At 36.4% G+C, this 23,820-nt stretch overlaps 1 long non-coding RNA gene across 1 annotated transcript in view; it reads right to left on the bottom strand.

Moving 5' to 3' along the window:
• Positions 1-21,189, bottom strand: part of LOC141562392 (uncharacterized) — a 52,808-nt gene extending 31,619 nt beyond the window's left edge. The window contains exons 1-2 of the long non-coding RNA XR_012488198.1: positions 20,806-21,189; positions 16,769-17,316 (exon numbers count right to left, since the gene is read on the bottom strand). This is a non-coding gene — a long non-coding RNA (uncharacterized LOC141562392). The remainder of the gene's footprint in view (positions 1-16,768; positions 17,317-20,805) is intronic.
• Between the last annotated feature and the right edge of the window lie 2,631 nt (positions 21,190-23,820).

Below are 23,820 nucleotides of genomic sequence, written 5' to 3'. Positions count from 1 at the left end.
TAACTTAAATGAGATGGAAGAATACCTTCAAAAATATAGCTTGCCCAGGTTAACAGAGGAAGGAGTAAATAGTCTAAATAGTCCCATTTTAGAAATAGAAACAGAACAAGTTATTAACCAATTCCCTAAGAAAAAATCCCCAGGACCAGATGGATTACATGTGAATTCTACCAAACATTTAAAGAACAATTAACTCCAATGCTATACAAACTATGTGAAAAAATAGGGATTGAAGGAGTCCTACCAAATTCCTTTTATGACACAGACATGGTACTGATATCTAAACCAGATAGGTTGAAAACAGAGAAAGAAGGCCTTTATCAGAACCTTTAACTGTAAAAATGTTTTCCCAATTTGTTACTTCCCTTCTAATCTTGTTTGCATTAGTTTTGTTTGTGCAGAAACTTTTTAATTTGGTGTAATCAAAATTTTCTATTTTGTGATCAATAATGGTCTCTAGTTCTCCCTTGGACACAAACTCCTTCCTCCTCCACAAGTCTGAGAGGTAAACCATCGCATGTTCCTCCAATTTATTTATGATTTCATTCTTTATGCCTAAATCTTGGACCCATTTTGATCTAATCTTAGTATGTGGTGTTAAATGTGGGTCCATGCCTAGTTTCTGCCATACTAATTTCCAGTTTTCCCAGTAGTTTTTGTCAAATAATGAATTCTTATCCCAAGATTTGGGATCTTTGGGTTTATCAAACACTAGATTGCTATTTTTATTCACTATCTTGCCCTGTGAACCTAACCTATGCCATTGATCAACTAGTTTATTTCTTAGCCAATACCAAATGGTTTTGGTGACTGTTGCTTTATAATACAGTTCTAGATCAGGTTCAGCTAGACCACCTTCATTTAATTTTTTTTTCATTACTTCTCTTGAAATTCTCGACCTTTTGTTCTTCCATATGATTTCTGTTGTTATTTTTTTCTAGGTCATTAAAATAGTTTCTTGGGAGTCTGATTGGTATAGCACTAAATAGATAGATTAATTTAGGGAGTGTTGTCATCTTAATTATATTCGCTCGGCCTATCCAAGAGCACTGAATGTCTTTCCAATTATTTAAATCTGACTTTATTTTTGTGGCAAGTGTTTTGTAATTTTGCTCATATAATTCCTGACTTTCCTTTGGTAGATATATTCCCAAATATTTTATACTATTGACCATTATTTTGAATGAAATTTCTCTTTGTATCTCTTGCTGTTGTATTGTGTTGGTAATGTATAAAAATGCTGAGGATTTATGTGGATTTATTTTGTATCCTGCAACTTTGCTAAAACTCTGAATTATTTCTCATAGCTTTTTAGCAGAGTCTTTGGGGTTCTCTAAGTATACCATCATGTTATCTGCAAAGAGTGATAATTTGATTTCCTCTTTTCCTACTATAATTCCTTGAATCTCTTTCTCGGCTCTTATTGCCGAGGCTAGAATTTCTAGTACTATATTGAATAGTAATGGTGATAGTGGGCAACCTTGTTTCACTCCTGATTGCCACTGGACTTTAAAGGAGAAAATGAGGCTGATGACTTCGCACAACCTTCACTTAAATACAATTCACTTGCAAGTCAAAACATCAGCCTCCTGATGTCATTGGTCCTTTTCATGAACAAAGGATGAACAATCACAAAATTCAATTGTAGAAATTTGAAGATGCTGATCTGACCATGTTCTCTTCTCTTCCATTTAATCAGCTGCAGTGGCTTCTTATCACCTCCAGGACCAAACATAAAATTTCTGTGTGGCCATTAAAACACTTGGTGATGTGGCTGCTCCTTATTTTCCCAGCCTTCTTACAACTTGTTCCCCACTATCCTCCCTGCCAAGAAGTCTGCAATTCAGCACTTTGGCCTCCTTTCTATTCCTGGAACAAGACATCTCCTGACTTCATGAGTTTTTACTTGCTCTCATCCCATACTTGGTCCTTCATCCTCCTCACCTCTGCCTCCTACCTTCTCAGGTCCCAGCTAAAGTCTTACCTTCTGCAACAAGACTTTCCTGTTCTTCTCAAATGTTAATGCTTTCCCTCAGAGAGCTGCTCTAATTTATCCTATATAGAACCTGTCTGTAGCATTTGGCATGCTCTCTCCACCATTATACTTTGAGAAAACTATTTTTTCTTTTCTTTGTTTCCATCGTGCTTAACACAGCACCTGACACATAGTAGGCATTTAATAAATGTTTGACCATGTTTCTCTACTCTAGTTCCTAGATTTCCTTGCATGAATATATGATCTTAATCTATAATGTTAAAGCACTCTATCCTTTACCTATCCTGTTTCCTTTTAAAAATAAGGATAAAGATAGATAGATGATAAATGATAGATGGAGAGAGAGAGAGACAGAGACAGAGACAGAAAGACAGAGAGATAGAGAGGCAGAAACAGAGAAAGAGAGAAATATATATAGAGAGAAACAGAGTGAGAGACATAGAGAGAGAGAAAGAGAAACAGAGAGACAGAGAGAGTAGTTAGATGTCACAGTAGAGAAAGAGTAGAGTGCTGAGCTTGGAGTCAAGAAGACTCATCTTCCTGAATTCAATCCTGGCCTCAGATACTTCCTACCTGTGTGACCCTGGATAAGTCACTTACCCTGTTTGCCTCAGTTTCCTCATTTATAAAATGAGCGGGAGAAGGAAATGGCAAAACCACTACAGTGTCTTTGCCAAGAAAACTCCAAGATGGTGTCACAGAGAGTCAGACTTGACTAAAACAATTTAACAATATAAGACTAATAGATAGATAGATGGTTGGATGGATAGATGTAGATATAGAGATAAATGATAAGTAGATAGATAGATAAATGGATGGATGTAGATGCAGATATAAACAAACAGATAGATAGATAAAGTTATCTCTATCCAAGACACATATCAGTCATGGATCTTATTCCATCTAGTTTCAGTGATGCTGCCTATGAGACATCATTCCTTCAGATCTCATTTAGTAAATGATATTTTGTTGTGAAAGAATTATAGCTGTAGGGAAAGAAATCACATGTAAAGAGTGTAGGACTGATGAGATTAGGCACTATCCACATGGAAGAGGTCAGTATTATGGCCACAGGTAGTACAGAATATTTTCTATACACAGAAGCAGGTCTTCCCACCCCAACCCCCATCATGACCCAAGTTTATTTTGGCTAAAGTCTGAGGTTTAAAATGTCAAGTCATTCACATTTAATATTTCATAAAGGTATTGCAAATTGGCTCAATGCCATTAGGATTCTTATCTCCTTTAAGCTGGAAATTCCTTAGCTGCCAGTTCTAAACCACAATTACCCAGGAAAGAGATAGAGAGAGAGAGGGAGGGAGAGAGACAGAGAGACAGAGAGAGACAGAGAAAGACAGAGAGAGAGAGAGAGGGAGAGAGAGAGAGAGAGAGAGAGAGAGAGAGAGAGAGAGAGAGAGAGAGAGAGAGAGAGAGAGAGAGAGAGAGAGAGAGAGAGAGAGAGAGAGAGAGAGAGAGAGAGAGAGAGAGAGAGAGAGAGAGAGAGAGAGAGAGAGAGAGAGAGGGACAGAGAGGCAGAGAGAGACAGAGGGAGACAGAGGGAGACAGAGACAGAGACAGAGAGACAGACAGAGAGAGAGAGAGAGAGAGAGAGAGGAGAGAGAGAGAGAGAGAGAGACAGGAGAGAGAGAGAGAGAGAGAGAGAGAGAGAGAGAGAGAGAGAGAGAGAGAGAGAGAGAGAGAGAGAGAGAGAGAGAGAGAGACACTGAGGAGACAGAGATAGAGAAGAGGGGGGAGGGAGGGAGAGAGAGAGACAGAGAGTTGGAAATGCTCCACCTGTCATATAACATGGTTTATGAAACCTCTTTGGAGTGACTCTGTGGCTTGATTCCTGGAATATTGCCCAGGCTTACCTCTCACTGGTCGGTATCCCCAAACAATCAAATCCCTGGGGTCTTGAACTCCTCTGGTCTGCATGATAATTTCTTTTTTCTTTTTTTATTGATATTTGTTTTAATATTGTATACACTTCCTAATACATGCCACCCCGCTACCTCTCCTAGAGAACCATCTCTTACAACAAAGAATAATAAGGGGGGAGAAGGTGGGACAGCTCAGCCAAACTGATCCACAAAACCTGACATACGCAATGCTCCCTATGTCCTAGATGGCTCAATAGATAGAAAGCCAGGCCTGAAGTCAGAAGACTCATCTTCCTGAGTGCAAATCCGGCCTCAGACATATACTAACTGTGTGACCCCGGGCAGATCACTTAATCCATTTGCCTCAATTTCCTCCTCTGTAAAATGAGCTGAAGAAGGAGATGACAAACCACTCCAGTATCTTTGCTAAGAAAACCCCAAATGGAGCTACAAAGAGTCAGACTTGACTGAAAAATGACTGAACAACAACTGCATCCTTAATCCTCCACCTCTGCAGAGATGACAGGAGGTGTCTCCTCCTCTGGGACCAGGTTTTGTCATCATACTGTAATTTCACAGAATTCAGGCTCATTTTATTATTGTTGTTTTTTTCATTTACCCTCTTGTAGTTAAGTGGGATTGGGGAGGAGGGTGGATAAGGATTAGGATCCAATTCATATTGGATAGAACTCTGGGTCTAGAGTTTAAAAGACCAGAGTTCAAATTTAAAATCAAACACTTGCTAGCTGTGTGACCCTAGCTAAGTCACTTAACCCCTGCCTGCATAAAAATGGAGAAGGAAATGGCAAACCACTCTAGTATCTTTGCCAAGAAAAACCCCATGGACAGTTGATTCACAGTGTCACAAAGGCTTGGATGCAACTGCAGAAGTCATTGTATATAGTGCATTCTTGCTTCAGCTTGCTTCTCTTCCTATTAGTGCTTATAAGACTTCTTCATGACTTCCTATATTCATCATTTTTTATAGCACAATAAAATGTCATTATATTCATGTATCAGATCTTATTTAACCATTCCCCAATGAAAAGGTATCTATTTTGTGTCCATTTCTATAAATATTTTTTGTATTCATAGAGCCTTTTGTGGGATAAGCATAAGGGAGAAGTAGAGAGGTTGAGGCAAAGCACTATGGGAAATGAAAGGAAGAAAGATCATGTCAGATTATGAAAGAAGTTATAAAAGACTTCCTGAGGGAGTAAAATATGATTTGTGCTTGAGGGCAGGATTGGACTTCAATAGATGGACTTGGGGCGGAGGAGGAGGGTGGCACTGCAACAGAAGAAAGTGGGTCCTTTCTAAACATAGAAGTGGAGAGTAAACTAAAGATTTGAGGCAAGAAAGAGCAGGATACATAGAGCAAGAAGCGCTGTTTGTGTGTAAAAGGAAGGAATGAAAGACAAAACTGAAAAATTAGATTGGAAATAAATTATAAGCCTTGAATGCCCACATCAGCAAGTTTGTTCAAACAGGAATAGGAAGCACCAATTTTTAGAGAATAAATGACATGATCAGTGTGACCAAAATATAGATACTGACACCATTTACAAAGTATCTCCACAACAATGCTATGAAATTTTTTTATAAGGCAGGTAGATGATGCTGTGGATACGACACTAGACATGGCAGCAGGAAGACTGTCACTAGCTGCAAGATCCTGGGCAAGACATTTAGCCTCTTTCTGCCTCAGTTTCCACAACTGTAACAGGAAAGAAATAATAGCACCTATTTCTCAGGGTTGTTGTGAAGATCCAATGAGATGATATTCATAAAGTTTAACAAAGTACACAGTAGGTGCTTAATAAAAGCATAAGGATATCTAGGTGGTGCAGTGGATACTGGGTTTGGAATCAGGGAACACTCATCTTTCTGAGTTCAAATCTAGCTTCAGATACTAGCTGGGCAAGTCACTTCCAATTTATTTCAGCCTTCTCATCTGTAAAATGATCTGGAGAAGGAAATAGCAAACCACTCCACTATCTTTGCCAAGAAAACCTCAAATGGTATCATAAAATATCAGACTCAACAATAACAAAAAAAAGTTTGCTTCCCTTCCCCTCAAAAGTGAACTGAGAAATAATAGTAATTCAAATATATATAGCACTTTTTAGTTTACAAAGTGCTTTATTTCATTTGTTCTCTATAGCAATCTCACTTGATGAACGAAGAAATTGACTCAGATGACTTAAGTAGCTTGCTCAAGTTGCATGGATAGGAAGTGATAAAGCCAGAGCTTTAACATACATTTTCGGTTTCCCCAGTTCCTTGATGTTGCTACTCTACCAAGCTATCTGTCTGCCTCTGGGACTTTCTTTTCTAGCTCCACCTGGACTTCACTCCCTCAGCCTGGAAGCTATTCAATTGAGAATGCAGGCTCTTAAGTAGTCAGAGAATTTCCAGAAGCCATTTTGAAGCCATTCTAATGAGTTAAAATTTTTCCACATGCTTTTTATGTAATTAAATTACAAATTGACAAGCCCCAGGAGAGCAGTGCTGCAGCTTTACAATCCCAGCCCCAGCCCCTGGAACTTCTCCCCAGCTGCAAACCTGCTAGCCCCTTTTTTCTGAATCAGCAAAACGTTTTCTGAGAGAAATATGGAGAATTAAGAGGAGGGTTGGTCAATCAGGTAGAATGATCAATTCAATGTAACATCCAGAAAATGTTTAAGTAGTTATGTGCAGAGCACTGTGCTAAGATGGAAAAAGAGAGATGGTACAAAGTCAAAAATGGAACATTCTCTCCCCTAAAAAACTTATAAAAGTACTTACATTTTGTTATGGGGGAAGGAGATGAAGTAGAGAGAGTATGCTTCTTATCTGGGTCTTGAAGGGAGAGCAGGATTTCACCAGGTGAGATGTGGAAGAAGTACTTAGGTGATAGACTGTACAAAATGCCCAGAGGTGGCAAAAGGCAGGATGAGATCAGATAATATCACAAAACCCATGTAGTTGAAATGAAGAGAGAAAATAAAGCAGAGTAATGTATATTATATTAAATCAAAGTAATTGTGAAAGACATAATAATTGTTATTAATATTTATTATTTTAAAAATATTAATTATAATAAATAATAGATGGTATTTTTCTATAGTCATATAGTGACTTAGGTCTAACTAAGGGTAATCCAATGATTCAGGCTCAGGGTTAGAATGAACTGAGACTCTTGTGGACCATAAAATATAATAAAATTACTTAAATAACAAAGGATTAAAAAAATACAATTTCTAGGGTTAAAAAAATATGAGAATTCCACTCAGCTAAAATTTTCAACTTCAACTAAGCTACATTTCCCAATTCCTCATGGGCTGAGTCTTTTATGCTTCAAAGTAAATCAGTGATGACCTGAAGAACAATTGTTATCTGCCTCCTTAAAGGAAAACGTGAACTTCTTCTGACACAGTTCCTTAAATATAACTGCTAAGGATTAAGTTTGTATGTCTTGTTACTGAAGTTTTTGAGCAGAGTATTTTTGCCTTTCTTTGGATCCCTAGATCTTAGCATAGTGCTTGGCACATATCCTTAATAAATGCTTATTGTTTGGATTTGACTTGACAAGGTAGAAATATGGTCAGATTTCCTTCTTAGGAAGATTACTTTGGTAATGATATGAAATACATTTTCGAATAAAGGGAAACTGGAGACAGTGAGAGCAGTTAAAAAGCAAATTCAGTAGTCCAGTTGAGATGTTATTAGGACCCAAATTATATAAATGCAGAGCAATAAATAGATACAAGAGCTCTTACATGAGGAGAATCAACAACACTTGGCAAGTAATTGGATATGTAAAGAACAGTATGAGAGAAAGATTCAAAGATGACTCAGAGATTATGACCAGAAGGATAATGAGTTCCTCAACAGAAGCAAGAAAGTTTGGAGGAAAAAGCAGGTTGGGAAATAAAAATGATGTATTCTGTTTTGATGTGTAAATTGTATTACTTAATTTTAATTAATATCTAATTGATCATTAATTGTTGTCAGGACATCAGATTGTTGATTTTAATCATTTCAAACAGATTTACTTGATATAAATCAATTACCACAACAGGGAAATGCCAAAAACCTAAAAACTGCCTAACTCAGCTAAAACTTAACTTCCTTTCCAAAGAGAAGAGAAGTGACAGCCAAGGGCAACATTATTTAGAATATAGATTCTTTTGTAAAGTCTTTTTTTTCTCTATTCATTTTCTCTTTTTAAATTTTATTTTAATAGTATGTGATTTTTCCAATCACATGTAATTTTAAACATTTTTTTAAGGTTTTGAGTTCCAAATTCTTTTTTCTCCTTCTCTCCCTTACCTACCCCCACCCCAAGATTGCAAAAAAATCTGATAAATATTACTTTTTGTAAAGTCTTATGGAGAAGGATGATAGAACATTATATGCAGTATCATCTCATAAAACATAAAAGCAACAGAGGGCAAAACTAATTTGAAGAAACATGGTGAAATAAAGAGGGAAAATATCAATGTGTACCAAAATACTTAAGTAACCCTTTTTGTAGTAGCTTCCAAACTGGAAACTAAGACACTATCCTCCTATTAAAGAAAGACTAAACAAATTATGATAGATGAATATAATGGAATACCATTGTATTATAAGAACTGATGAAACCATTTCAGAGGAAACTAGGATGACTTCTATGAACTTTTGATACAGAACAAAGTGAGCAAAATGGAAGCAATTTACACAGTGACAACATTATCAAGAAAAATATGTTTAAAGATCTTTACATCTCTGTTCAATGCAATGATGAATTTTAAGTCCAAAGGGATAAAGATGATTCATGTTACCTACTTCCTGACAGAGAGTTGATGGGCTTAAAAATCTAAATAAGATGTGCATATTTGGATATGGGCAATGTGGGAAATTGTTTTCCTGGACTATGAATCTTTGTTCTCAAGGGAATTTTGTTGAGGAGGTGGAACATTGGGATGTAAAATAATAAATCTTTGTAAAAATAAACAAATTCACCAAAAAAAAACTTGGTAAAGATCCATCATAGCAAAAATATATTGAAAATATTCAAAGACCAAACTGAAAGGAGGCCAATATTTTCAATCAAAGATTTCAAAGATTGTAGAATGGTGAATTTCTGGAGATGATGAAGTCCAGGAAAGTAGCAGGTGGGAAACAAGGAGGAGAATTCACTGAAGGTCCTTCTTCAATTGTATAGAACCTGGTAGGAACTATCCAATATATGTCCTCTACCATCTCCAACCAGAGGGAGGAAACCTAAAGGCAGAAAACACTAAAGAGGAATGAATTTCTGAACAGAATAATGAGTTTCTGAAAATGAAGTCCAGGAAAGTGATGAAATAAAACGATGGAGTAAGCAGCTGGACTAGAACAAATAAACAAAGAAGAAATCTGTGCTATAAAGAACAATATTGTGTGAGGAGGGCATTGAGAGATTGATTCTTGAGGCATATGAAGGAGGGAAAAATACCAGAGACATGAAGAACAAAAACCTTAGATCTTATTACTACCAAAAGAAGACAACCAAGAGAATAAAATTATCAACATATGTCTACTTTCAAATAATCTATACATTCATTAAAAGCATCTTGATCAGGATATTATTGGGGGGGAAAGCAGCCTTCTAAGAATGACATTCCACATAAGCTATGTCTTTATCATTACACAATTGACTAAAAGAGATAGACAACACAAGATTCCTTGTTTGTTGACTGTTTTTTAAAAAATTGATTCAATAATCCAAAATTATATCTGAAAGACCTTCTTCCAATAAAGTGTCTCTCATACGCATGTTAAAATTATTCAAAATTCTTTAAAAAATATAACAGAGATAACCTTATTTAATTACCTTCTTATTAATATTTATCAAGGCTTAAAATAGAAATAGATGAATACTCAATAAAAGTCTTTGACTCAATCTGTGTCAAAGAGGTGCTCTCTATAGATGATGAGATTGTCCAGATGTTTCTGTTTTGAGATGGTACCATGCCAATTACATCAAGTTCTAGAACATGGTAGAGACTTCAAAATGAAATCAATAACCACTCAAAAGAGTTTGGCTAAACTATTTACACAGTAAAAAAAAAAATCAAAGCAGATAGAGTCCCTTTTGTTGAGATAAAAAGGCATAAGGTAAATGAATAAACCTATAGAGCTCATTCATCAGTATAGCTATCTTAGACACATGTTGCAATTACAAATTGGATCCATAATTAAATAGGAAAAAGAAAGCACGTTGGATTTGTTTGGGGAAATTGCAAAGTTATTCTAGTAACTCCAAAGATCTTTCTAAAATAAAGATCAATCTTTCTAACACTAAAACTTTTCTAGTGTGCTTGGATGGCTTTGAGTTGTAGAACACCACAATCTTTTAAGAAATGAAAATGTCTTTCATCCAAAGAGAAGGGGAAGGATCATGTGAAAGGGATGAGGAAAAAGAAGTCTAGGACATCATCAAAGAAACATGGGAGCCAAAAAGATTGTATACTAGAAAAATGTTGCAAGAAAAAGCGATAACCAAAGCACAATACAAATTGTCTACTATGCCTAGAACATAGCTATTTTGTTCAGTCATTTTCAGTCACATTCAATTCTTCATAACTCTCTTTAGGATACTCTTGGCACTGGAGAGGTTTGTCATTTCCTTTCTAATTCATTTAACAGAGGAGAAAACTGAGGCAAACGTGTTTAAGTGACTTGTCCAGAATCACACAGATAGTATGTATCTGTGGCCAAATTTGAACTCAGAAAGAGAAAATCTTTCTGACTCAGTCCAGTACTCTATCCATGATGCCATCTAACTACCAGGAAAGAGCTGGCACTTATTAAATGTTAACTGATTGATTCTCATGACATATAGAGAAAGTGATGAAGTTGAGTAAACTCTGTGTGAAGTATAGGAATTAAAAGAACAAATGGATATGTCATAATCTACATGTTGGGAGGAAATATCACATGAAAGATAACAGATCCGTGAGTTTAAGTGAGTATATAAGTGTAGCTGTCGGTAAAGAAACCACTTTATAAAATGTAAAGATCTAATTTTTAAATGGCCATACCAACCCTAACAGAGTCCATTACAAATCCAAAACAAAAAGGTGCAATTGATATTCCTCTTAAACTCCGTCCTGGGGAAACATGAGGGGGAAGCAAAAGCCTGGAGTGGGAAATCTCATCTTCATAACCCTGGTCCAAAACTGTCTGTAAGCAGTGTAGGTTCCAAATCATACATTGTGGCTCTTGGCCCTCCCTAGCTCAACTACTTCAAACCCTTGATGTCTCTTTAGGAAGAATTTTGTCTCGGGTGAAATTTAGTTAAAATTAGGTCAATATTGAAGGGGAAATGATACAAAGGAAATAGAAAAAAAGAGGTAACACTAACCTTAAGATTAGAGGGAAAGAGTTCAAGCCATAAACCTAGGGTAATCCTAATTGTATGAATCTCTTTTTGTCAGTCAACAAACTTAAACAAAATCATACAAGATTGTAAGATCAGTTCTTAAAAGGCTAATGCTGAGGATTGTGCATAATTCTAAATTCAATTTTAGAAATGTTATGGGTAGGACCTGGTTATGACAGTTTATATTTAATGATGGAACAAAATAAAACACTAGTGGGTTATCCAACAGTTAACAAAAATAAATTTATTTATCCATAGCAGGAGAAGGATATTCAACAAGGACTAAAGGCTATCTTAAGTTGATTTAGCTGCATGAAGCTTGCCTGAATCTACTATCATCATCATCATCCTTATGATCCATCAGCCTAGCTTCAAGGTTCCTCTGGAGCTCTGAGAATTTCTTTTGTACTCAAGAAATGAGGAAATTATGTCAACAGTCTGAGCCTTTGGTCTTTTGAGTCAACCAGGTCCTCAAGGAAGGTCTTAATACCTTTTATGAATAAACTTCATGTAACTGAATGAAAATCATTAACAAGGAATTAAAACTCAGGATAGAATAAGAGATTACAAAAGAGAATATAACCATCTTTTTAATAAATTCATGTCTCTGTACCAAAAGAATTAACTCTCGAAGTAATTGCAAAACCATGGATCATATTTAAGAAATTAAAGATTGGAAATGGGCAAATCCTATGCCAATTATCAAAAGAAGAAAAACATAAATTCCATAGAACTGGAGATCAGGAAAATTTGTATTTTCCCTTCTTGGCAAAAACTCTAGAATGAATTATTAAACAGAGAGTCTGGGAGACTTAGAAAAGAAAGAATTAATTACAAGGAGACAAAATGAGTTCATTAATAAACAAGATATGCCTAAATACCATCAATTTTTTTCCATATTTGGTTACTAGACTAATAAAGAAAATACCATATTCAGAGGCTAATTGGATTTCATTAGGACAGTTAACAGTCTCTCATGACCTTCCTGTAGCCAAGATAGAGAAAATTAGGTTGGATAATAAAGTTATGGACTTGTGGTTGATTGAACAATTACCCCAAAAGAGTATTGACTAATAGATTAATGTTAACTTGTAGGGGAGGTTTCTAGTACCACAGGACTTTGTCCTCAACTTTCTTCTATTGAATGTTTTTAACATGTAGAAGATATGCCTTTTAAATGTGAGAGAATACAGAACTAAAAGTAATCGCTGAGTGTTAGTTGACAGAATTGGGATTCAGAATGGTCTTGATATAAGACAGAATCAAGGGAAAAGGAAGGAAACATTTATTAAGGACCTTTTCTGACTTCTTTGTTGGATCCCCTTCCAGACTATGCCTTCTAAAAGTAGATGTCCCTTAGGGTTCTATCCTGAATTCTTTTCTTTTCTCCCTCTAAGCATGGAGATCCCATCACTTAGTGATCTCATCAGGTCCCATGGATTGAATTACCATCTCCATGCTATTGATCTTCAAATCTACTTTTCCTATCCCAGATTCTCTGCTGACCTCCACTCTCATATTTCCAATTATCTTTCAGACATCTCAAAATGGATATCTAGTAAACATCTTAAACCTGATATGGCCAAAACAAAACTCATCTTTCCCTCTTAACCTTCCTGTGTCTTACCTTCCTTGTTACTATACAGGGCAACACCATTTTCCCATTCTCAGGCTCACAACCTAGGAGTCATCCTGGATTCCTCACTATTTCTCACCCTGCTATATCCAAGTTGTTGCCAAGGCAATTTCATCTTTGCAACATCTCTAAAATAAGCTCTTGTTTCTCCTCTGACATTAACACCACTCTGGTTTAGACCCTCATCACATCCTATCTTGTTTACTGTAATAGTCTACTGATGAGTCTATCTTAAATCTTTCTCCACTCTAATCCACCTTCCACTCAGCTACTAAAGTGATATTTCTAAAATGTAAGTCTGACCATGCCTCTCTCTGTCTCCCTCTCTGTCTTTCTCTGTCTCTGTCTCTCTTTCTTCTTCTTCTCTGTCTCTCTCTATCACAAACACACACACACACACACACACACACACACACACACACACACACACACACACATTACTCAGTAAATTCCAGTGGCACTCTGTTGCCTCCAGGAACAAATACAAAATGTTCTATTTGATATTCAAGTCCTTCATAATTTAATCCTCTCTATCTTTCTAGTCTTACACCTTCTTCCCTTACATTACTCTTTCAATCCAGTTAACACTGCTCTCTCAGCTGTTCTGTGAACAAGACATTCCATTTCTCAGTTCTGGACATTTTCTCTGGCTATCCATCATGTCTAGGATGCTCTCCCTCCTCTGCTCCAATTGCTGAACTTTCTGACTTCCAACTAAAATCCCATCTTCTAGGAAGCCTCCCTCAATTTCTCTTAATTACAGTGCCTTCTCTCTGTTGATTATTTTCTATTTCTCTTGTATATAATTGCTTTGTCTATATTTGCTTGCATGTTTCCTTCGCCATTAGATTGAAAGCTATTTGTGGGCAGGGATCCTTTTGCCTCTTTTTGGACTCCTAGCACTTAACAGAGTACTTGGCACATGAGGGCACTTAATAAATGTTTATTGAGTGATTGATTTTTACAAATATTATTTTCTTTGAACCTCACAACCCTGGGAGGTAGGTTCTATTTTTAAATTTTTTTTTAATTTTTTGACTATACATGTACAATCCATTTTTTTACATATTTCTTTATGAATCATGTTGGGAGAGAAAAATCATAAAAGGGGAAAAAAACCACAAAACAAAACAAAAGAAAACAGAAGGAAAAAGTGAAAAAGTGAACATAGCATGTGTTGAAATACATTCAATCTCCATAATTCTCTCTGGATGCAGATAGCATTTTACCTTCAAAATTTATTTGGATTGTCTTGGATCACTGAATCATTGAAAAGAATCAAGTCTGTCATAGTTGATCATCACACAATCTTGCTATTATTCTGTACAATGTATTTCTGGTTCTGCTTGTTTCACTCAGCATCAGTTCATATAAATCTTCCCAGGTCTTTTTAAAATCTGCTTGTTTATCATTTTTATAGAACAATAATATTCTATTACTTTTGTATACTTATTCAACTACTCCCCAATTGTTGGGCATCTACTCATTTTCCAATTCTTTGTTACCACAAAAAGAAGTGCTACAAACATTTTTGCACATGTGGGTCCTTTTCCCTCTTTTATGATTCCTTTGCAATACATACCCAGTAGTGACACTTCTTGATCAAAGGGTATGCACAATTTTATAACCCTTTGGGTATAGTCCCAAATTACTCTCCAAAATGGTTGAATCAGTTCACAACTCCACCAACAATGCATTATGTCCCAGTTTTGCCACATCCCCTCCAACATTTATCGTTATATTTTCCTATCATCTTAGACAATCTAAGAGGTATGAGGTGATACGTCAGAGTTGTTTTAATTTGCATTTCTCTAATCAATAATGATTTAGAGCATTTTTTCATTTGATTATAGATGGCTTTAATTTCTTCAATAGGTACTATTATTATCTCCATTTTATAGTTGAGAAAACAGAGGCAGATAGTGGTTAAGCAACTGGCCCAGGATCATAGAGCTAGTAAATATTTAGGATCAAATTTGAACAGTTCTTCCTGATTCCCTCACTCTTTCCACTTATCTCTACCTAACTGATTCTAGGTAGAAATTAAGAAAATAAAATTAAACATGGAAAGAATTCCCTGCTTATCTCCTTCTGTTACAAGGCCTTCAGATGCTTATTTTATATTTGTCAGCACATTCAATATATTTAAGTTGTTTGTTTGATACCATACCCTTCTTCAAGCATCCTGGGAAGCATTCCTGTGCATTCTATCTTGAGTCTTAGCCTGACAGTGAACATTCTGACAAAGATAGTGTCCTGAGAATGCACCCTATTCATTAGCTGAGACATTTCAATAAGAATGAAGAAATAAGAATTCAGGAAAGGAACAGATCACTGGGAGCAGGGACAGCTTCATGAAGAAAATAGATTGTAAATTGAAGATTGAAGAATGGATGGGTTTCACATAGGTACGATAGAACTAGTAGGGCAAAGGCACAGAGACAAAAGCAGGATATATGGAAAGGGTAAATATGAAAAAGAAGCAGAAAGATTATGTTAGAAAGAGAAGTTGGGGAGGGAGGAGAGGAAGATGAGGGACCAAAGAGAGTAGTTAAGAAGATGACTTTGGTATGCAATAGGGTTCAAGAAATAAATCTAATTATAACAGATCTATAATAGGTAAACAGGATCCAACTGCAGTAATTAACTCATCTTGAATCCCTGGCAACATCTATTTTTTTCTGGTCCTTTTAATTAGTTTTGTTCTGCTTCTATTTTCATTAATCTCTGTTATCCTGTATGTAATTTTATGAGCTTCCTTAGATCCCTTTTGGAAAAAACCTGGGTATAAAACATAATTAATAAATTAGACATTGGGTTCTTTAGATATTTGATGCACATCCTCAGCCTTCTGGGATCTGCAGATGGAATTGGAAATAACTATTAACTATTCAACTAGTTGGACAGCATTATAAAAATGGGGAACTGAGCTCAAGCAAAGACTTTGGGTTCAAGATGGATTTAAAATTCAATGTGCTTAATAATGGAAGGAAGGAAAGGAAAAGAAGAGAAGGAAAGAAAGGAAAGAAGAAAGAGAGAGGAAGAGGGAGGGAAAGATAGAAGTGAAAGGGATAGAAGAAGAAAGGAATAGGATCCATAGTTTTGTCCTTGACAATATGAGAGTTGAGAAAATAAACTAATTGGGGGGAAGGGGGAGAAAACCATGTTTTCAAGAGAGCAAAAACATAGTGTAAATTATAGGTGCAAGTGCTATGAATGATGGAAGAATTCAGGAAAGGAAGGGGGAACAGAGTGAGTTGGGCTTGATAAGGATCAATCAGGAAAAAATCATTTACACAAAATTCAGAAGGATAGGAGGAAGGAGAGAGTGGGACAGGGTTCAGAAGTAATAGGTGAGCAGCAGGGGAAAGAGTAAAATGAAAAGAACAGACCCCTTTTTCTGCTACCTTGGGGGAGAAGAATGATAATAAAGCTACAGCCATATGTAGGACAAGTACAAATAAATAAATTACAAGGAAGCAAACTCAGAACAAGAAAATTCTCATTTCCAGGGCATTATTTATTCAGTTGTAAGTAAAGTCTAAAAGCATCACTGGGCAGGCAGGAGAGTGATGAGCTTTCCTGAGGCTCTATCTCAAGGATACTGGAAACACCCAGAAGGTTCTATGTTCCATACTGAAATCTTTACTTGATTTCCACCAGAACCTGGCAAGATCAGCAGAACAGGGAGTTTTATCCCTGTTTGGCAAATAAGGAAAGTGAGGCACCAAAGAATTAGCAAATAATGTTCAGTTACTGAGGGCCATAATAAGCTATCAAGGGGCCAATATGCCTGCCCATCCCCAGAATAGAAATCAGGTATTAATAGGGTGAGCAAGAAGGAGAAGGACTTGAGTGCTTACCTTGGGGAGCTGTGAAGGGATTATCAATTGCTTGGCTTCAATTAAAGTACCCCACCTTTTCTGAGAAGGAAAATTCCTTGCTAAGGGAGCAGATAGGAAGCTCTGGAGGACTGGAGGAAATAGAAAAACCACTTGAAGAAGAATGAACACAAGAGTTCTTTTCTCATCTCAGATTTACTCTGGAGCCTCAAGGCAAGTTGGAGCCCATGCTGCATACTAGCATCTTCATCTTTCAAATGGAAGTGGATTATAAGGTTGTGTCTGGTATAGATGTCAGAAAAAAAGACTAAGGTAAGGTCTTCATCTCCTGAGCTCCTCCAAAGCTTGGACTTGAAAGTATTTAGCAAAGAGTTCTCCATCCAAGGCATTATCCTTCTTTATTTTTTATAAACTTATATGTACCAAGCAGGGCTTCATACATACATACATCACCAATCACTCATCTGGGAAACACCAGAGACTTGCTTCTTGATTCTAAAAGGATTGGAACATCCATAGATATTGTATATTGGTCTTCAATAGATATGACCATGAAGAGTCAGACACAACTGAAAAAGACCAAACAATAATGAGTCAGGGTGAGGAATATGACTTAGAAGGGTGAACTATAGCACAGCCCATAAATGATAGGCAAGATACTGTATCCCTGCATTTTTAAAAAATTACATCTAAAGACAATGTAGCATTTGGAAGTGAATCCTTTATATGTACACTTAAAATCTTGAGAAGGAGATGGAAGTGTTGTTTGAATTGCCAGTGTTAATGAGACTTGGAATAAAAACTCCTTAAAACTTATATAGGCTACATATAAATCATTACTCTTCCCATTCCCAGACTATAAACTCCTACAGGTCAGGGATCATTTCATATCTGTGTAGTCCCAGTGACACTAGAATATGTTGGGTTTTTTATTCAACCAGAACTGTGACTTCATTAGTTGTAAGGAACTCTTAATGAGGAAACCTTGTCCCTCTTACTAATACATATTGGTGATTGCACAGACTTTTAATTTTGGAGAACTGCCTGGGCAATTTTTTTTTATTCATTACCCTCAAGACCCCGACTCAAACTTAACACCCTCTATTATGTCAAGATTCCCATGAATTTTCCTTCTACATGGCTCGATTATAACACACACATTAAAAGACATTATAAGAATTGAAATTGAGGGGATGCTCATCAATTGGGGAATGGCTGAACAAATTGTGGTATATGTATTGTGCTATAAGAAAAGATGAACAGGCAAATTTCAGAAAAAACTAGAAAGATTTATATGAATTTATGCAAAGTGAAGTGAGTAGAACCAAGAGAATATTGTATTCTGTAACAGCAGTACTGTATAATGATCAATTATGAATGCTTTAACTGTTCTCAGCAATACAAAGATCCAAGAAAATTCCAAGGGGCTCTGATGAAAAATGCTATCCACGTCCAGAGAAACAATTGATGGAGTTTGAATGCATATTTTACGCATACTATTTTTGATGTGGGTTTTCCCCCTTTGGGTCTGTTTTCTTTTACAACATAACTAATATGGAAATACATTTTATATAACTGCATGTGTAATTGCTTGCTGTCTTAGAGGAAGGGGGAGAGAGGAAGAATTTTGAACTCAAAAAATTTTAAATAAATGTTATTGTTTTAATACGTAATTTGAAAAAAAATAAAAATATTAAGAATCTTTATAGTATAATGGATAGGAATCTGGATTCAAATTCCATATTAGTCAATTGTCATGATCCTGAACAAAACTTTAACTTCCCTATGCCTCAATTTCCTCAAAAAAAAAAAGTCTGGATACAGACTCAGTGGTCCCTTCCTACTGTAAAACTATAATCCTATGAACATTGCATTTCCTAGGAGAGTAAGACTTAGAGACATAAAGAACTTTACTAAGAATCAATCTCATCATTTTATAAATGAAAAAACTGAGGCCCTGAGAGATTAACATGGCTCACTTAAGATCATATTTCTTTTTTATAATGCTTTTTATTTTTCAAAATACATGCAAAGATAGTTTTTCTTTTTTTCTTTTTTAAAGCTTTTGATTTTTCAAAACATATGCATGGACAATTCTTCAACATTAGCCCTTGCAAAACCTTGTGTTCCAATTGTTCCCCCTTTCCCACATCCCCTCCCCTAGATGGCAAGTAGTCCAATATATGTTGAACATAGCAGAAATATATGTTAAATTCAATATATGCATACATATTTATACAATTAAGATCATATTTCTGTTTGGTGATGGAACTTGAGCTAGAACCCTAGTCTCCTGGTTTCTAATCTGGTGGTTTTTTCCATTATAAGGAGTTGCCTTTTATGCCTAGTCCTAGATCTTTAGTTGGAGCAAGGATGGTAATCTGGGTGGGGGAAGGACAGATGCTTGCTCCCTGAGTATTTCTCTGGAACCTACCCAGCATTCTTCAGCCCACTGGAAAGAAATGGATCTAACACCCCTTCATCACCACAAGGCATAGCCCAAAGCAAGAATGGCTCAGGATAGGGCTAAAGGATCATAGTTGGGGTAGATAAAGAGTCTTTCTCAGGACATGGGCAAGGGAAAAGCCACATACCCCTCCACTCATCATGAGGCTTTGAATATTATTCTCAGGGCTCTCACCCAGAGAAGCTGGGAACATGAGCTTTTTCCCCATGCAACACTCATTGGAAAAATAAAAACCCCATTCAGAGCCTCCCCTTTCTTTCCTGCCAGTGAGCAGCAGCTATACCACAAACATGAGGAAAATATTAGAGATTTATTTCCAACAACTCCTGCCCTCCCCCACTTCACTCTGATTTCTCCCATCACTTGGAAACAACTCCACAACAGAGTAGTGACAGGATGCTTCCTAGGCACGCTTCAATGCCCATTGGCCAGGGGCTGTTGGCAAGAGATAGTGGTTCTTATCAACTTCATAAAGGGGAGTTTGGGATGCTCTGAGTTTAAAAAGTAGAACAGTGGCAATTCAAGTTGAAAAGTAGCTTTATAAGAGATAAATAAGCGATAAAAGTTGTTTTATCAGATACAATGAAGCTGTAGGTTGCACAGTGGTTAGAGCACCAAGGTGGAATCAGGTTTGACTTCAAATCAAGTCCTAATTTTGTAACCCTGAGTAAGTTACTTAAATTTTGCCTCAGTTTCCTCAACTGTAAAATAGGAAAAAAATTAGCACCTTCTTCCTAGTATTGTTGTGAGTATCAAATAAAATAATAGTTGTAAAGAGCTTTACACAGTACCTGGCACAAAATAGGCACTAAAAATGTGAGCTATTGTTATTATTGGAAAATGGAATTAGAGGTACCAGTGACTTGGTAGCTGTTTTGGGGTTGTTGTTTGTTTTTAAAGTCACAATAAACTAACCCCAGCCAGATGAAATCTGTTTATTCCTAAGCATAGTTTTAACATCAGTCAGAGAAACTGCTGACTTAATTTCCAACCACTATGTTTCCTGCTTTAACATTTATTATTAAAAAAGAGAGAGAGAGTAAAAATGGATATTGTTCTTATCAGTTTACTTCCCATCCTTGCTTTTTCCTGGGTCCTAACTCCTTCTCCCTCCACCTCTTTGTCTCAGCCCAGGCTGAACTCAGCTAAAGTCCTGGAGATTCACAGGTTGATCTCAACCCAAACCAGCCTAGATATCTGTATGATTTAAATATCTTTAAAGCAGAGGATCTTCACCTTTGATGTTTCATGTACCCTTTTGCCAATCTGGTAAATCACAGACTGTTTTTAAAAACATAAAATAAAATACATAGGATTACAAAAGAAATTATTTCTATTGAAATAGTTATCAAGATGTTATTTTAAAGCAAACTCAGACTCCAGGTTGAGTTTCTGCTATAAGCCAAGTGCAGGATTTGTTTACCCTTGAGGGTCCTGAACCAAGAAATAGGAGCAAGAGAATAAATTTCATCATTAAAGGGAAAGAGAAGTAGATGAGCTGGGATTGGGATTTTAAAAGTTTCTGATCATACCTAGAATACCTAAATCCTTTTCAGTTACCTCTTTGGGAGAAATGATGATAGGTACTCACCTAATCCAAATCCTCATCACTGCTTGCATCACTGAAAGCACAGCCAATCCTGCTAAAGGACCACAAGCACAATGCAAGTTCTTTGATTCAATCATTTGAAGGTTAGAACCCTTTTCCACATCGAAGCAGTGCTCTAAATGGTGATACTGTGGGAAAGGTCTAATGAGGCCAATCCAAAGATTCAGGTTAAAATGCAATGAGACCAACATGGACCAAAAAATGCAATTTTAAAATTGCTTTACTGATATAAATGGATAAAAAGGATACAGTTCCTAAAGTTTAAACAGGGCATTCTCTTCTGCCTTAGCATTTATCAAGGTAATCAGCTGTGACCTCTAAGTCAGAAAGGCATTCTTCCACAGAGCAAAAAGAATTCTATCAAAACTTCTAATAACTCCTCTCAGGCTAAGCCTTTTGTTGCTCTGGAGGCAAGGAAGTTAAATGGTTCCCCCACCCATTTAAAAATGCTGTTACTGTCACAGGTGATTAGACTCCCAGATTAGATCACAAAAGCTTACCTAACCTTTAATGTAACTGAGCTATTCTTCCCAACTAATCATGTGCATGCATTTCATCAGTGTATGAAAAATGGACATTTTTTATTTAAGGCAAACATTTATTGAATAGTCAATCATAAGACACATTGTTTTTATCCATCAAACCAGAGAAACTAAAACTTAATTTAAAAGAATTACCAACTAAATGTTACGTTAAAAATACAAACTTTGCAACAGGCTTCTTTTAATCAAACACTTCCTGTTATTCTAAAACACAAAACAACCATATTGACCTAATCTTGTTGACCCCCCTCCCCCCAAAAAAAGTCTTTACAACTGATGCTTATTCCCCAATCCCTTACTTTGTTATAAAGGTCAGTAGTGACATTTCAAGGCTGGTGATCATTCTTTTAAAATTTAAGTTTTAATTTAAATTTTAAATTTTAATTTTTTTTGCCTTTCTTTACAGAACCATCAAAAGCCCCTGAATCACATACTATTGGCTAGGTCATGGAAAACAGTGAGCAGAGAAATCAAAAGGAAAAAAGACAATGTTGATTTTTCCTTGACCTAGCTGCAGTTGGCTAGAATGAAGGTGTTAAACATATGGTCAACAACACTTCTGAGTACAGCCAGAACCAGAAAGAATATAATTGGGAAATAGTTAACAAAGCAAAAATATAATAAAGGACGTGTTAGGATTACCAGGTGAGAACTCAGGTTGTCTGGACAGTGACAAGGTGAGAACTCAGGTTGACTTGACAGCTCTCTGGCTCAGACTTTGATTCAGGCCTTTATAGGGAGTTTACACCTTAGGAATTCTAAGAGGAGCAAGTTCATTGCTGGAAGTATTTCCCCATGCCCCATTGAGTTCTTACCTGCCTATTCTCTGGAAGGATAAAAGAGGGGCAGCATTGGGTCTGAGAAAAATCGACTCTGGGATAGTTTTGACGCCAGGCAGGCTGAAAGGAGACCAGTCTGATTTGAGAAAGCTCTTGCTGGAGGAGATTCAGAGCTCCCAAGAAACCTGCGCACAGAGAAAAAGATTTTACAGATCTCCTCCCAGAGAAGGATTATAATTGAGCAGACAGACCCTCACAATTCAAGAACATTACAACGATGTAACACTAAATTTCAAAATTAAGTCAGCATGCTGTCCACATGGTTTATTGATTTATTGGTCCTCATTTCTATTTGAATTTAACACCACTAGGTTGGAATACCCAGGCAGGAGCCAGAAGAATAAGAGGAGAATTTTAAAGATGCCCTGGAGGAGATAAAGCAACTATATGGAAATCCTAGAAGACTTCTAGAGAGCTAGGCAGGAAATCCACCATCTATTTCCTATACTAGAGCCTCATGGGAGAAGAAGGAAGAGGAAGAGTAGAGACCACAGGAACCAGAAGATCCTTGGAAACAAAAAAAGGCATTCTCATCCCCAGCAGGCACTGCATTCCTGACAGCCCTGCGGCTTGGCACATTAACCCCACCCAATCCCCAGCCTACCCCATTCACATGTCTACACAAATAAAGTCTATCTAAGTTCTATATCTCAGGATTATATACATATATGGAATCAGAAAATGGGGGAAGAGGGAGAGAGTTTTCCCTACTAATGCTATGAAGAAAAAATACTTGTCATAAGTAAGACTATACCTAGACTAGATTACTGAAGGAGAGAAAACAAATTTTACTGATAAAACTCATTTTTTCCTTCAAGGTAATTCTAAAATGTTTGTTATGGTACATGAGCATTTTCTTAGGATTGCAAAATATTGACCAAAGAATTTTGATAACTTTTTACTTTCAGTTAATCAGAAAATCTTACCCCCTTGAGGAAATGATGAAATATGAAAAATACACTGATACACTGAGATTAGCAGAATTGGAAATTCCGAAATGGAGATGGTATGAGAAATAATTCATCTAGACCCCTACTCTATTACAATCAGTATTAACCAATTTGATGAAATCATATTAAAATTATGTATATTAGGCCCCAGAGTTGTGAGTTGTAGATTTCAAGTTCACTTGCTTAATTATAAGAATTTAACTAAAGTCTCTCCACCCTAGTTTTACCTTGTCATTAATTACCAAGCCCAGTGTGGTGGAGACAACTCAACCATATGGAAAGTCCCCCAAAATATTTTTGTACTACCAAACCAATCTCTTGTCCAACAGAAGCAGGTACAAATCTTATGATCACTTAGGTTACTGACTGTAATAGCTTTTATCATTTCCTCCTGCCATAACTAAAGAGAAGCCTGTCACCTAACTCATGATCCTAAAGATATGTTATTTTGCTTATTTTAGCTTATGTGTCATTATTATTCTGTATTTGGTATAGTTGTTCTTGAATATCTAGATAATTGGCCCTATAAAAATAGGACCCTGGAAAGAGGAGGCATCTCAGATCAGGAGAAAGATCTGAGGTCCACTTCATTAAGGGGAACCATGGATGCTTTAATAAATTATCTTTGGTTCAGAGCTCTGCTTCAGATTCTTTTATTGTAGATGG

This window comes from Sminthopsis crassicaudata, chromosome 3 (assembly GCF_048593235.1).
Source record: "Sminthopsis crassicaudata isolate SCR6 chromosome 3, ASM4859323v1, whole genome shotgun sequence".
NCBI lineage: Eukaryota > Metazoa > Chordata > Mammalia > Dasyuromorphia > Dasyuridae > Sminthopsis > Sminthopsis crassicaudata.
The sequence above is the reverse complement of the archived record's forward strand: the minus strand, read 5'-3'. Positions and strand labels throughout refer to the sequence as shown.